A 15,003-nucleotide genomic window follows, 5' to 3' on the forward strand; every position below is an offset into this window, starting at 1 on the left:
AAATTAAAATGAATACTTAAGATAACAGACACACAGAAAAATAAGAATTGTAGAATCAGATACTAAGGGAATAACAAATAGAGTTACTTTAACTTTACAGCAATAGGTGGCACTGTTACCTAAATACTCTTTGATTTGAATTGAAGAACAGTGGAAATGGATTGTCTCTAAATATAATTTCATGTATGTAAACAGATGAGAACACGGATGTCAACTTTAGAAATCTGGGGATAGTTTGTTATCATTATATTTAGTATTATTTTTATTTACATAGCCAGCAATATGTCAAATAGAAGTGCCGATTAAAATTTATGGCAATAAATATGATTAAAGAGGTACACATTTACTATAATTTATGAGTACATTAACTTTTGAATACAAATAAAATTAAGTCACTTAATATTTAATATTTTTCCTGCAAATTTTTACTTTATAAATTTCTAATCCTATGGAATTTAGGATTAGAAATTTTCAGGTGTTCTAAAAACCAATGATTCAGAATGCTTAAGTTGATGACTAAAATTTACTTGATATTGTCGTGTTTCTTTTGTTGGTGTTTTGTGTAGTGTATAAATCAGAGGCCTATCATGTGGTGTAATGTATGTTAATATAGTGATTCTTTGCAATGTGCAACCCGTTAGACTTAGAGTACAGAAATGGAATTCTTTCCCCATGGCCAGCATAGTCATTGTTAACATCTGAAAGCGAAAAGGAAAGGAGTAAGACAGGCTGTATACGTGTTCACATTGTTTATGTGGAAGCAAGAATAGCAATAAAGACTGAGCACCTCTTTAAACACTGGGTATGTTGACCTGGGCCAGGCAGATTGCAATAAGATGATTCCTTGTTCCGGGCAGACACAGCCCGTGACCAGGACAAGGCTCACAAAGTCAGGTGTAGGCTACATCCTGCCCCCATGCCTCCTGCCACCTTGGTGATGTGACCGAGTACAAGCCACAGTCTACAAGGTGCCTTGCAAACTGATGTTCCACCAACCGATGGTCAGAAATGGTGGCTAAACATGATGTGATGGTCTTCATGATGATGCTGTTTTGTGCTTAGAGAGTTGCTACTATCTTAAGAGAGAACCACAGCTCTGTGGGAGAGAGTGTGATGCAGGATGCAAACCCGTCAGAAATGAAGGGCCTACTCTTCACCTGCTGCAAGTGCTGCCTGAGAGGAGCCTCAGCTGCCAGCCCCCTGAGCAGATTGCTCCTGCTGAACAGAAGCTTCTGGCCCAAGGCCACCTTCCCTTTCAGGGGAAACCCACACCTAATGAAAAACATGGGGGCATCTTAGCCTCACCTTGAGACAACTCTTAAGGTTCGTCCCAGCTCCAGAACGTCCCCCAGACTTGGTTGAGACCATGGGGGCTGCATCTCAGTTCAGTTTCTACCTCAGCCCCTGTTGCTTCCATACTTTCCCTTTCACAGGGGTCATCCCCTGGACACTCGCTGATCACCCTCTTGCACAGTTATCTCCATTCGAGCCCACTTACTGGGGAATCTAACCTGTGCTCTCCTCCAAGATAGGATGAAATTTGACCTAGAGGAGGCCAGAGCCTTCTCTCTACTGTGCTCTGCAGCCAGAAACCAGGCCACAACAATAGTAAGGCATGTCATCAATGAGTTTTTAACCATTAAAACAACTGATAGAAGGGGGGAAAAAATTACACCAGCACTTAATAATGCTTACTACTAGATTCCACGAGTGCTCAATAAATGTTTGAACTGAATGTTGTTCTGGATGCATACAGCATGCAGTTGAACAGTGTAATTTTGTCCATGTTTATTGCATATCATTTGTGTGTCGGACCCCAGGCAGGGACAGAGAGTTAACTAAGGCATGGGTTCTGTATTCAAGAAGCTTCTGGTTCAACAGCATTTCTGGTCTGGTCACAACCCATGTTTGTGCTGTTACTTAGGGAGAATCAGCTGTCAACTGTGGTGCTGCAAACAACTTTCCAAGCAGAAAATCTTTTTCATATGATGGAAACCAAGTCCCATTGGATAATTTGGATTTGGGGGTAAAACAAGATTTCTATTTAAAAAACAGAATTGTATTTCACTTATTCCTTCATCAGGTCAAATACATTTGAATAGATGCCATCACTATTTATTCAAATTTATTTTTAAAAAAAGATGCACCAGAGAGTATTATTATAATTAATTTTAATAGTAACCATAAGCAAGTAATACTTTTTTTGGAGCTACAAAGGATCTTATTTATATGATTCTGCAGTAGTGCAAAGGTGACACTTGGCTTCCACCACCCTACCTGTGTCCCTGGCATCGTTCTCCCTGTGGCCAGAAAGAAATGGAGTCCAGCAATGAGTCGCAGCACAGGACTCCCAGAAGTCTTCATTCATTGCTAAAAGTGGACTTTGGACCCTATATGCTGTCCAAAGCTAGCCAAGTTATAATACTTTATGGTAGAAGGTGCTAAACTGAGATTTAGAAAAACACAAACCCTTTTCTAGAAAAGTGACGTGGCTGGTTGTGGCTTCTGAATGTTCCGTTTAGCTCTTTCCTTCATATACCATCTGCAGGACGCTTATTCATGCTACTGTGCCATTAAACTACCCCGTTACCAAAATTCTCTTTTAATGAAAATGAGAGCCAGTTTATAGATAGATTTTCATTGTACTGTGCTCCTAGATGTGTACTGCTTAAGCCAAATTGTTTAAGCTGAATTTAAGCTTCAGAATCATTCGATTCCATATTATACTGATTAATCATGTAGAATCGACATCAAAGTCAATAGATTTATTAAGGTAGTTTTTGTCTAAATTCATGTAATAGTAAGCCAGTTATAAAAAGCCAGTAGCCAACTTCAAGCTTTCATCATATGTTAGGAATTATTAAAATTCCTAACGATTTGTTAAATTTAAGCAGCAGATAAAAGAACATTCAAGTGTCACAGTTTTATGACTGAGTGCTTCTCATCTTCTTTATTATGAAAACATACTTACCTTTTTGTAGAGGGAAAATAATCTATACGAGTGGGCACGTGGCCTCTAATTCACTTTGCCACGTTTTGCAGTTGAAAATGTCTTACTGTAATGCCAGTTACTATCCTGGTTGTAATCAGTCCATGAAGTTCATTTCATGGAGGCATGATACATGGCAGAGCAGAGCAAAGCAAGCAAAGCAAACAGTGCCCGATTTTTCCAGTCACTACAAGAGAAAGTCTTAATAGTCTATAAATTAGAGCATTGGGATATCATAAAACATGAAAAATGGTAGTGCAGAAGATGGCCAAGGAAGACCCAGAGCAGTAGCTATATCGATACCTTGAGAGACAGAAAATAACAGTAGCTGTTTATAATTGATGTCTTTAAGGGCCAGACCCAATCCTGAGTGTTTTATGGATACTTGTATATGCGCTCTGATTGTTTTTATTTACGTTTGGACGATGAAGTAACTGAGGTACAGAGAAGTCAAGTCACTTACCAATGAACCCCATACTGGGTGAGATGAGATTCAAATTTCTGGGCACCCTTCCTTCCAAACAGGAGTTCTGTGTTACTGTACTCTAGCTGCCTCTTAGTAATTTCTAATAAACGTTAATGATGGATACATAAAAATTATTTACACAAGAAAACTTTACTTTTTTCTTAAAGTAACAAAACCGTCTAAAAAAATTTGCAAAGGCAGCAAGCTTGCTGAGTCATAGAGATGAAGGCAGCCCTGCAGAATTCTGTGGCCAGGCTCCAGAGCTGCCCTGAGCCCCGGGAAGGCATGCAAAATGCTACAGGAGCTTACTCATGGGGCGTGGGTTCACAGAGTTCATGACAGCCTCAGAGAGATCAGGTCAGTGACCCCAAAGCTTTTGCAATGGCTTCCTTATTACACCATGTAACTTCAGTCTCAGAGATAAATATGCACATATACCCATACATACAGGTATATATATGTAATAGGTAGGCCTGTATAAATGCACATAAATATTTGTAAGTATATACAAATATGCAGATTCCCAGTAAATGTTATTTTGCACGTTTTTGTAGATGACAACATTGTATTACATTTTGAGTAGCTCTTTAACCTTCTCTTTGTCCCAGATACTTTTATCAAAAAGGAGGACAGGCTTGTCTCAAAAGGTTGTGCCAGTGCAAATAATTTCTCAAGAAATGTTTATATTACGTTTTCTTTAAAGACTTTGTAGTTCAGGGGACTGGAAAATTATGATACCTGTTGATTTGTGCAAAAGTCTACTGAAGCAGAGACTAGGAGGCATTTGTTTGTATGTGTGGTGTGGTTTATACTTACTGTATACATATATAATTAGGACAACCTTTGAAAAGTTTGGTTCTAAATGTCAGGAACCAAAAAGAACTCTATCATGTGTGTTATTAATATGTTTCACTATCTAAAAGAGTATTCCATCATGTAGTGGGAATGTCACATTACCATAATTTTCTTATATCAAATGCATGCATTTAGCAAGTACATTAGGATAGTGTCTGCCTTGCAAGAAGAAAATCTCTTTTGTACTGAGCTTCATGATGTCCCGATGTTGAACTGTCCAATCTACTTTAAAAATAGATCAATATTTTAGAAGTAATTTTTATGTCCTTTGCTAAGCATTCCAATACATTTAAGTAAACTGGCTTCGTGTCCACAGAGAACAAAGTAAAATAGAGTTTGGCAATTATCTTGTTAACAGAATCAATGTAGACACAATGTTAAGTGGACAAAGTTGTATTTCTTTGCTTTTACTACTTGTTAAATTGTGTATTTTGTCCGAGTTGTCAAATAATTACCAGATCTTCATTGAACATTTTGTTCTAGAATAGAATAGCCGTTGTCTGACTATTTTATATTTTTACAAACCAAATGTAATCTATTTTAGGTAATATTTTTAATGAAATTTAAATACAGTTGAAAAAAGAATATTTGTAAGTCAAAGAAAGAAAACCAAAAAATTACAACTGGATTATTATAACATTTTAAAATTTAATTTAAAAGTTCATAAATATGTTAAAGATAGAATATTAATTATAGGTAGAATATATAAAATTGCCAATATTTGACAATTTGTGGTCTTCAACTTTCACATGATTCAAGTTAACCTATCAGGGCATATTAATGCCATTGCTGTCTCATGATATATTTATAAGAATATAGCATTTCTTTGAAAATCAATATAATATATATTTTAATGACATATTTAACAAGTTACAATATTAGTTCATCTGCCTCAGAGATGAAAGTGGGCATTATCTCTTTAAATTTGCTAAATGATCCCATTTTTATTAGAAGCCCCAAATTTCATAGCTGGAATGTGTGCTTACTACGCTAACATAGTAATATCATAGGTGCTATGGTAAGTTGCTGTTGTCGTCTCAGCTAGCAATCTGTGCTCTAGCTGAGGTCAGGATTTCGTGGGTTAACCCTTGAGAGGTGTGTCTGGCATGTTGCTGTCAATTAGCACAGATAAAGTCTTGCTCGGCCCTGAGTGTGACACCAGCCAGTTCATCTCCCTGTCCACCTCCTCGCCATCCTGTAGTTTCAAGTAACACGTTCGTGCTGTCTGTACAAACTGTACCTTTAGACTCTGCTTCTCTCTTACCTCCAGACTTCATTTCAGAGCGTCATGCGTACGTATCACTGAATGTCTTTATTTAAGATGGAACTCATGTCTCCCAAGGCTAAGCGACTCTCCAACATGCCATCTGAAGAGCACTCGTCTTCTCAACACCAGAGCCTTGGGATCATCTTCGACTGTTTTTCTTCTTCTTTCCTAGTTAATAAATTATATTGTCTATTATTTCTTCAAAATAGCTCATCTTTCTCTTCCCACTGTGACTTTGTTGATCCTGGAGGTCATCATTGCATGTTAGGACCCACTGCAACAGCCTCTCAATTCGAATCCCCGTTGGTTTTCTGCTCCCCACGCCATTCTTTATACCATCACTAGACAAATGAACACATTACTATCCATTTTCAAAGTCTTTCCTAGTTTCTAAATGACTCAGCCTGTTATTTATGGTCCTGGATAATGTGAAGCTCACATTCTTTCCCCTACATTCCTTCCAGTCTCACCCATGCTCTTTCTTAAATTATTTTCTTTAGTAAAAATTTTCCTCAGTGTGATTCCTTTGCTCACCTGTCTCTTTACTTGCACTTGTAATATTGCATGCACTAGGATGTTCTCTTCCTGGCCTACTTATCAGCTGGACTTATCTAACTATCCCAACAGTTATTCTTTAATGTATTGAAGAGGCTACTTTGCACGATCTATTCATAATCTTTCCATTATTGTCTTGGTTTACAAATTATACATTTATTATTTACTTTTCATATTTTCTTTTCCCAACTAGACTATAAACTTTTTAAAAAAAATTGATTTTAGAGAGAGAGGAATAGAGAGGGAGAGAGAGAGAAACATTGATGTGAGAGAGAAACATTGATCAGCTGCCTACTGTACACACCTTGACCAGGGACTGAGCCCACAACCTGGGCATGTGCCCTGACTGGGAATGGAACTGGTGACCTTCAGTGCATAGGACAGTGCTCAACCAACTGAGTCACACTGGCCAGGGTGACTATGAACTTCTGAAAGTAGATTACGACTGAACATGTTTCACCTTTCCATTGTACCTTAGTGCTTAACTTAATTCCAAATGCTTGAAACAGGCTCCAAAAATACTCTTTATGGGTGTGAATGAGTACAGCATTTAAGAACCCTTGTCTTGCCTCTGGTAAATAATTCACACTTCACAGGCTGAGGTTGGGCCCTTTCCTTGGATGCCACAGTAGTGTGTTCACGAATGTCGATGGAGCATTGATGGCCTGTTGCTTGAGCAGTGGTGCTGAAGTTGTGTGGTTTCAGCTACTTCTATCTCCAGGCCATTTTCAATCTTTCTTATTTTCTTTCTCATATTAGTTTTCAACCACAGATGGTCAGTGTTTAATTTCCTTTTTTTTTTTTTTTTAAAATGCTAACCCACCCTTAAAACCTAACATTAGGAGAATTTGAATAGCTTTGGTTCAAGAAGACAGTCATTCTGCAGGTATCTTTATGAAAGAAAACCAGGGGTCAGAGAAGGAAATCAAGAAAATCATTAAAATCAACAAAACGACTAAGAGCCGGCGCTTGAAGAGCTATCATGTGTTTTGTGGTACCGCTAAGCCCCCATTCGTCACGGGGTAATATTGTCTTGGTCATTCTCTGTCTCCCCTCCTCAAACCCCGAGATCCATTCTCACCCTTCCTGCCCCCACTTAGTGCCCTGAGAGGCGACACCTGCTGTGCATCACCCAGTCTCCCCACCTACTGAGTTTTGGTCGTTTTCAGCTAATGGGACATGCCCGTTGGAGGTGGGTGAGTGGGAGAGGAGACGGGAGAAGTGCGCTTCTTCTCTGCGCCCTGCTTCTCTGGGCACAGCTCTGGGTAGCAGCTGTGACCCTCCATAGCTGTGGGGCAGCAGGGCCTCTCCTCAGGCCCCCGGTTGCCCCCGAGCTCTAGGAGCTCTGTTTTCTCCCCTTGCCTTTTCAGGACTAGGCCAGACTCAGCAGCTCTTCTCTGTTTTTTTAAACCGATTTACACCTCTGTTAATAGATCCTTCTTTTAATTGTCTTCAGCCCTAGTCATTTTGGCTCAGTGGTTAGACTAGTGTCTGTCCGTGGACTGAAGGGTCCCCAGTTCAATTCCGGCCAAGGGCACGTACCTTGGTTGCAGGCTCCATCCCTGGCTGGGGCAACCAATCTATGTCTCTCTCTCCCTCCCTTCTACTCTCTCTGAAAAGCAATGGAAAAAATATCCTCAGGTGAAGATTAAATAAATAAACGAGTAAATTGTCTTCAAACATCTGAGTTGCAGTCTTTTTCCTACCAGGAAACAGGAATGAGCAATAGATCAAAATGGCCATTTAAAAATTGAGACGTCTTTTTGATTCAGGTTTGAAATCTAAATTCGAATGGTTAAGTCAATTTTTGGGTCTCAAATCTTGTGCCATTTTTTTTGGTGTATTTTCTGTGTGAAGTTAAAATAGAAATTAATTAAAACTCAAACTTTTCTTAAAATACAGAATAAAAAAAGGAATTGTTTTTTTAAAAATTACTTTTCTTGAATTTTAAAGAAGTACATATTTGAAATTACTATTTCTTTTGAGATAATTAAGTACTTCTGGTAAAGAGTAGCTTATTCCCTCCCGCTTTAAATGGCAGTGAGGTTATGGAAAGATTTCTGTGTGATGGTGCAGTGTTTAAATTAAATATAGATTTGGGGTTCTGAGCCTGTTGGGATGAATGTGCTGAAAACATGAACCGTCGAATCACAACAAAGTGGAATGATGGTCATTAGATTGGTTAGCACGTGTTTATTTTGTAGACAAACAATTTGACTTTTTCTGAGGCTGAGTTGAAACAAATGGCTTTAGTGTTGTCAAGATCAGATGATTTAGTCTGAGTTTAAATTTCAAGCAGGTCAATTCTTGGGTTCCATTACAGTTACAATAAAAGTGACATTAAAATAAATTTTGTCATTGAAACTCTCTTTTCCTCTGGAATTCTGTTAGCCCAATGAACCAAGCTATACTCTCTATTTTTAGTGTTGTCATCTTCAAGTCCAAAACAGATTTTGTCGTTTATACAACTACTTTTGGTCTTTAAAGTTATCCATCAAAATTTTAAGGTTTGCCTGGACAATGTGCTTAGAAATTCTAGCCTTATATACCTCAAGAACACATTGAATTCTGTCATATATATACATACCTATACATTTTTGGTAGAATAATTCAGCCCATTATGTCCTAACACTCTTAAATTTAAAGCACTTTTTTTTCCTTATAGCCCTTCTTTGTCAAACACAGATATCTCATAGAGCCATAATTTTCTAGTATATCATTAAATTTAAAAAGATAAATATGATAAGACATGGTTCCATCTATGATTAGATTATTTTACAATAGAGAAATTATGAAGTATGGCCCCCAAAACTGATACTATTACAATTTAGTAATGTAAGTGCAAATAAAAGACCTTGAGAATACAGAAGAAATGGATTATTAACATTATTTTTGACACTAATAAAGTTGTTTTCCTTGTAAGGCTATTACATCAGGTGACTAGGTTTAAAATTCTTTGAGGGCAGAGGCCAGGTATTTGCTGTATCTCTTCAGGGACAAGGCACCACTTCTTGAAATGATAGTCATATTCTGGTGCGAGACAAATCAAAATAGCACAACTCTTCTTGATCAAATGTTCTGGGGAGAAACCAAATTCAGAGTAGAGATCCTAAAAATTATGTGTGCAAACAGAACTCTGCTTCTCCACATCTGGGCCCCGCAAACAATCACAGAATGCCAAGACTATGAGGATCTGTTCTCGTCCCTGGCAACTGCTATTCTCTGTCACCAATTCCCAAGACCTAGAGGAATAGAGACCAGTCAGTCACACCAAAGCCACTGGTGGGCCCCACAGTGAAATTCTAAGAGTACCCAGAATCCACCTCACCTTCAATGCCTTTTGGCCCCACTTGACTTTAACTCTGCTTCGCCCTTACTTTAAACCATGCATCCTGCTTCCTAAGCTTCTAGCTTGTACTCCCACCACACTGGTTTTTAGATCCTTTGGACATCTCTAGACCATAGATTGCTACCATAGCTAAGATATGTTGAGTGTTTTGTACGTACTGGACCCTTTGGATAGCATTAGCTCACTGCTTTCCCTTCACATGAAATTGGAAAATTCCCAATTGTGAATCAATTCCAATATCTGTCTTTCCACATCTGCATTCAGCCTGCTTAGTGCTGTTGGGGAAATAACACAATAGTGCAAGTTGTTGTCACTTGTCACACTGCTGGAAAAAGCCATGACAACTGTTTTAAATGTCTCCTCCTTTCACAGTGTTCTTCCTTTGATTCTCAGAAGAAAACATTGAATTCCTTTCGACTCTTTAGATCAAATGGAAGCTGTCAGATAGGACCTCCCTCAACTTTTCATCATAAATGTCTACAGAAATGCTAGCCTCTGCACTCTCCTTTTCCGCTCTCCACCTGCTCTCCTGGAAGAGGAACCCGTTCTCCTGTCCAGCTGCACTTCAGGGCCTGTGAACCTTCCCACGCTCCGGCATGTCCTCTCTCCCATGTATCTGCTCCCTTCTCCTTTTACTCTCACTCCAGTACCCTGCAGCCTCTCTACCACCCTCATTGCACACAATTTAAATTGTCTTTCTGGATCTGTTCTCATGCATTCATACTTTGCAGTTAATCACCTGCTGCTTACCTTTCCTTCAGATTCATAATTCTCAAATAGTTTTAGACACTCATTATCCATTCTTTTCTCCTATGACCTCAGTCTTTGACCTCAAACACTACTACCTTCCTCAAGATTGCCATTGGCCTTACTATCTCTAAATTTAACAGTAATTATTTTTTTCTTACCTTTAAATCACATTTTTATAATATATTAAGTACTCAAGTAATACATGTGAAAAGCAATGCAATTGTTCAAGCTTGATTTCCTGCAGATATTAGCTTCAAGAAAAGACTATGACCATGTACAAAAACCATAGAAACTAATTACATTTTAGTGTGTAAGGGAGTCAAACTTGTTTTGACTCAAGTTTCTGACCCCAGCTTCTTAACCATGCCAGGGAAGGAGCTGTTGCTTCCCAAGGCAGGAATGCTGGCATGCAGACTCTGCAACCAGTTTGCTCCATCATTAGCTGCAACAGTGAGGCTTGCACCCCAGCCCATAAGAAGACCAAGAGGGGCCACTGGTGCCCCAAATTGCAATCAGTTAGCTTCCAGGCTAGTGCAGGAATGAAGAATCTGCAAGATCATATTTCTCTTTTATCCCAGCCCCTGAGTGACCAGGTCCAGGGCTGGGTTTCCTTAATCCTGAAACTAACAAGCTACAGACCCCACTCCCCCAAGTATCAGGGTGCCTCACCTGGAGTCTGATGAATAGCCTTAATGGAGCTGTATGTGTTGTGTAAGAATAAATGGGAATTGGGGACCTGGCTACTGCTCTAGCAGGTGGGAAGAAAATGATTCTTGGTATTGGCCTCTGCAGGACAATTTGCAGACATTTTTCTTTTAAAATTTATATAATAAAAATATAAATTCCCCCCCCATCTTTGTAGATTTCAATCATTGCCCCAGGAATAACTGCCATTAACTTACTAATTAGTGTATGTATGTATGTATAAGTGTGTGTGTTTAGATTTTTCCTAGAATGTAGAAAACACAAATATAATAAAAATATAGGGACAGTGAGATAGAGATTGGAAGAGAAATGCACATAAATATCTGTTGAAAAATAAACATACTCCTTTACATTAATATTCTGCAACTTTTTAATTTGAGAGCATAATTTGGAGATTTTTCCTGCCAGTGTTCATAGCTCTGACTCTGTCTTGCTAATAGAAGCTCATTACCTGTAATATAGACAAATCATAATCAGATGAGCTATTTCCATGTTAACGGACATTTCAGTGCATTCCATTTTACCACTATTATAAATAAAGCTTCAGTGGACATCCTTAACATTCTTTTTTGTGAGAATTTGTGACTGTGTGCTAAGGTGTATGTGTTGTGAGGAATAATTATGTTACTTAAAAATTAGGGTTTTTTTTTATGGTGAGTCTGGTACAAACACATATGAGTGTGAAGATTTATCATCCTTGCAGGTCTTAGCAGAGGGAGGCACCCAACCAAGCAGGTGGGGTGGGGCGGCTAGAGATAGAATGATTCCTGGGCCAGGTTCAGGGCAGGGTGCACAGCCAAAGCCATAAGGAGGTTTCACTGGTGTGTTTGCATGTCCCTCAGTCATTGGGGGAGAGCAAGAAGGGGAGCTGGGCAGGACCGTCCTTATCACACTGGTGCACCTCGTTGCCTGGGTGGGGTGCTTACAGCCTATTTCTGGGGATGTTGAGGAATTGAAAAAATATAAAGCTTTCATAGGTAATGCAGTATACAGAAGAATGTAAACTCCATGGAGGCAGACACCTTTCATGTTTTATTAGCTGCTATATCCTCAGTGCCCAGAACAGTGTCCTGTACCTACTAAGTAGGTGCTCAATAAATAAGTGTTAAATGAAGGACTACCTACACATTGATTTGTGCTTTGAAATTTTGATACCCGTGGGCCATTGGCCTTTGAAGGGGTTCTTCTATTTTGTTTTCTACCAACTCTTTATGGAAGTACTATTTCCTCACACTCATGTTAATACCAGATATTATGAATATATGTATAGTTTTAGTTTTTGCTAATCTAATGGGAAAAACAGAAAGCTCTATTATTTAAAAAAAACAAACATTTTGCTAATTAATGAAGTGGTTTACAGGTTTTTAAAGTAACTTTTTGACCATTATATTTTTTCAATAAATTTTCTTTTTTTTTTTTTGTTTTTACTCATTTATAGAAATTTATTACAAAATAATAGAAAATTTCCATGCATAGTACATTTAGTTGTCTAAACTTTTAATGCTATCTTTTAGTATACAGAAATTTAAAATATCATGAAATAAAATTCATCAGTATTCCTCTTTATAGTTTCTGGTTTTTTGTTACTTAAGAAGACTTTGTATACTTCTCAGATTATGTAAACATTTTCCCCTAAAATTTTAATTAAAAAATTTATTTTGTCTTCCAAATATATTCATTTCTGAAAGAGTTGGGCTAAGGCTTTCAATTATACTTAGTAAATATTAATTTCTATTTGTAATTGTAACATTTACTTCTTTATATATTTTGAAGAAGTTTTTGGTTTAGGAATTTTTCTTTTTCCTATCATAGAATCCTGGGGATCTTTTATAAGTAGCAATAGTTAAATTGATATTACTTCTCATATGTTAAGTTTATCAACAGTTTATCATGATTCCAATCGCAATTCAAGTTTTGTTTAATTTTTTTCTGGTATTGTAGAGAATATACTGAGTGCCTTATGTTAATAGATTTTGTGCTAGATGAGTAAGAAATTATTTCCCTCAAAAAGCTATAGGCTATTGAAACCTACCTACAGGCACGTAAACAGATAAATTAAAATAGAATGGGATTATTACTGTCATGGCTCGGACATAGTGGTCATGAGATGATCAAACAACAAAACCTCATGTCTTTGCAACCAAAGAAAATATTGATAGTAACACACCTGAGGGATCATAGAAGCAAAGTTGAAGGAATTTTCACTTCTATCTGGAATTTTTTCCTTTCCTGCTAAGTAGCCTGGAGCAGGACACTGAATTTCAGGACAGAAACAAAATTATTTCAGTTAAGAAGCCCACATTCTCATGCCTTTTCTTGTACATAGAGTGTAGGTCTTAATACGACAAATAGTGTGAACATGGAAGACTATGTGATAAAAATTATAAAACTGAAGTCTGAGTAGCAATTTTGCTCATGTTTATTGATACTTATTATAATGAAAAAATTTATCTTATCGCTCTAATACTCAAAATCCCTTTTTCACTTCTAATATCTTTGACATTTAAAAGTGACTGTTGGACCTATTGTATTTTTTCTAAATTAAAATCGTAGAAATGTACTTACTTGTCTGCTTTGTGTTAACCTGATTCTACCTGGGAGAATTTCCTTATCTTAAAAGTGGGAAGGATGTGCTCCTATAACAGGAATCTTAGAGGTAAGACAGAGTTCAGACCGAATGAGACTATTTCCTATTTGGGTGGAGTGCTGTGGACGTTTGATGCCAATGTGAGATCCGGAGTTGTAAGTTATAGTAAGAATTCAGATGAGTTCAAGCTAAAGAAGTAAAAGGGCATCAGTATGTTGTGAAGAGAAAGGGGAGAGAGGAAGTATAAAACTCTGAATTCCTGCTTGTTCTGTATTAATCACAGTTCCTTTTAGTATGTATCTCCTTGAAATGGAATCACAACACATTTGGAATATCTTATATTGGATGGCAGAGAACAGGCTATTTAACTGGTGGCCAAGAACAACCTGATGTTCTGAGCTACAAATTGAAAGTGAAGGTTACTTTCTTGTAGACTTTATCTTAAAGCAGTAAAACGGGTAACTGCAGCTACAACTGAAAGTATTGATTTTGTAATTTCAGCAAATTAAGAACAAGACAGAAAACCTATTAAACCTTTCCACTGATTGCCAGGCTACTTTTTGGTGATTCTGGGGTTGACATTAAAATTACATATACCTATCTCTTTAAAATAAAGCATATTCATTATAAAGAAAATGGTAAATGAAATTTTGTTAGGTGTGTGTATTTTTACATTTTAAGTGTAAAACTTGTGAAGCCTGATACTATAAATGTCAAACAGCCTATCTAATTTTCATAAGTTGGGGTTAAAGTTAGGTGTACATTTATTATGCTTCAATAAATTATACTTTTCACAGAACCAGAAAATTTTTGTATTAAAAAAAAGAAAGAAACTCTGATAACAATACATGTCAGAACATTATGAGTAATAACTATATAAAAATATATTACAAAGACTACCAAAAAAGATTAAATTATATTTCTTTGTATATAAGAGCAAAACAAATCTGTTTTATAGTTTTATGGCACACATCAAATATTTTAAAATGTAATTTTAAGATTCCTTAAGTGAATATGTTAAAATTTACATTAATCATCATGTCAAAGAGGAAACTGGTTTTGAAATATTTGATAACAGGACTGATATTCTACAATTAAAATAAATTCAGGACATCATATCTTTTCTTTTCACAGTCATCCCCAAATATAATATTTTTAGTAGGTAGATACATTAGAGAAAATATATATTTAGTATGGGGGCAGCTTTGTCTGCAAAAATCACAACAAAAATATCTCATTAACCATAAGAAAAAGGTAACAAATTGGGGCAGCTCCTAATTCAGTTAATGTAGCGATTTATCCACACATGGTTTTATTTTTCTGTCTGTTGTTTTTAATCTTTTCTCTTTATCCTCCTTAGTGTGTCAGTTTTGTCTTCATGACTGCAAGACAGGCTGATGTTCACATTTGAACACAAACATTTTCATCAGAGGAAAGGGACCATTTCTTCCTTCTTGTCTCCTTTTAAGAGCAAGGAAAT

Source organism: Miniopterus natalensis, chromosome 16 (assembly GCF_054644295.1).
Source record: "Miniopterus natalensis isolate mMinNat1 chromosome 16, mMinNat1.hap1, whole genome shotgun sequence".
Classification (NCBI taxonomy): domain Eukaryota; kingdom Metazoa; phylum Chordata; class Mammalia; order Chiroptera; family Miniopteridae; genus Miniopterus; species Miniopterus natalensis.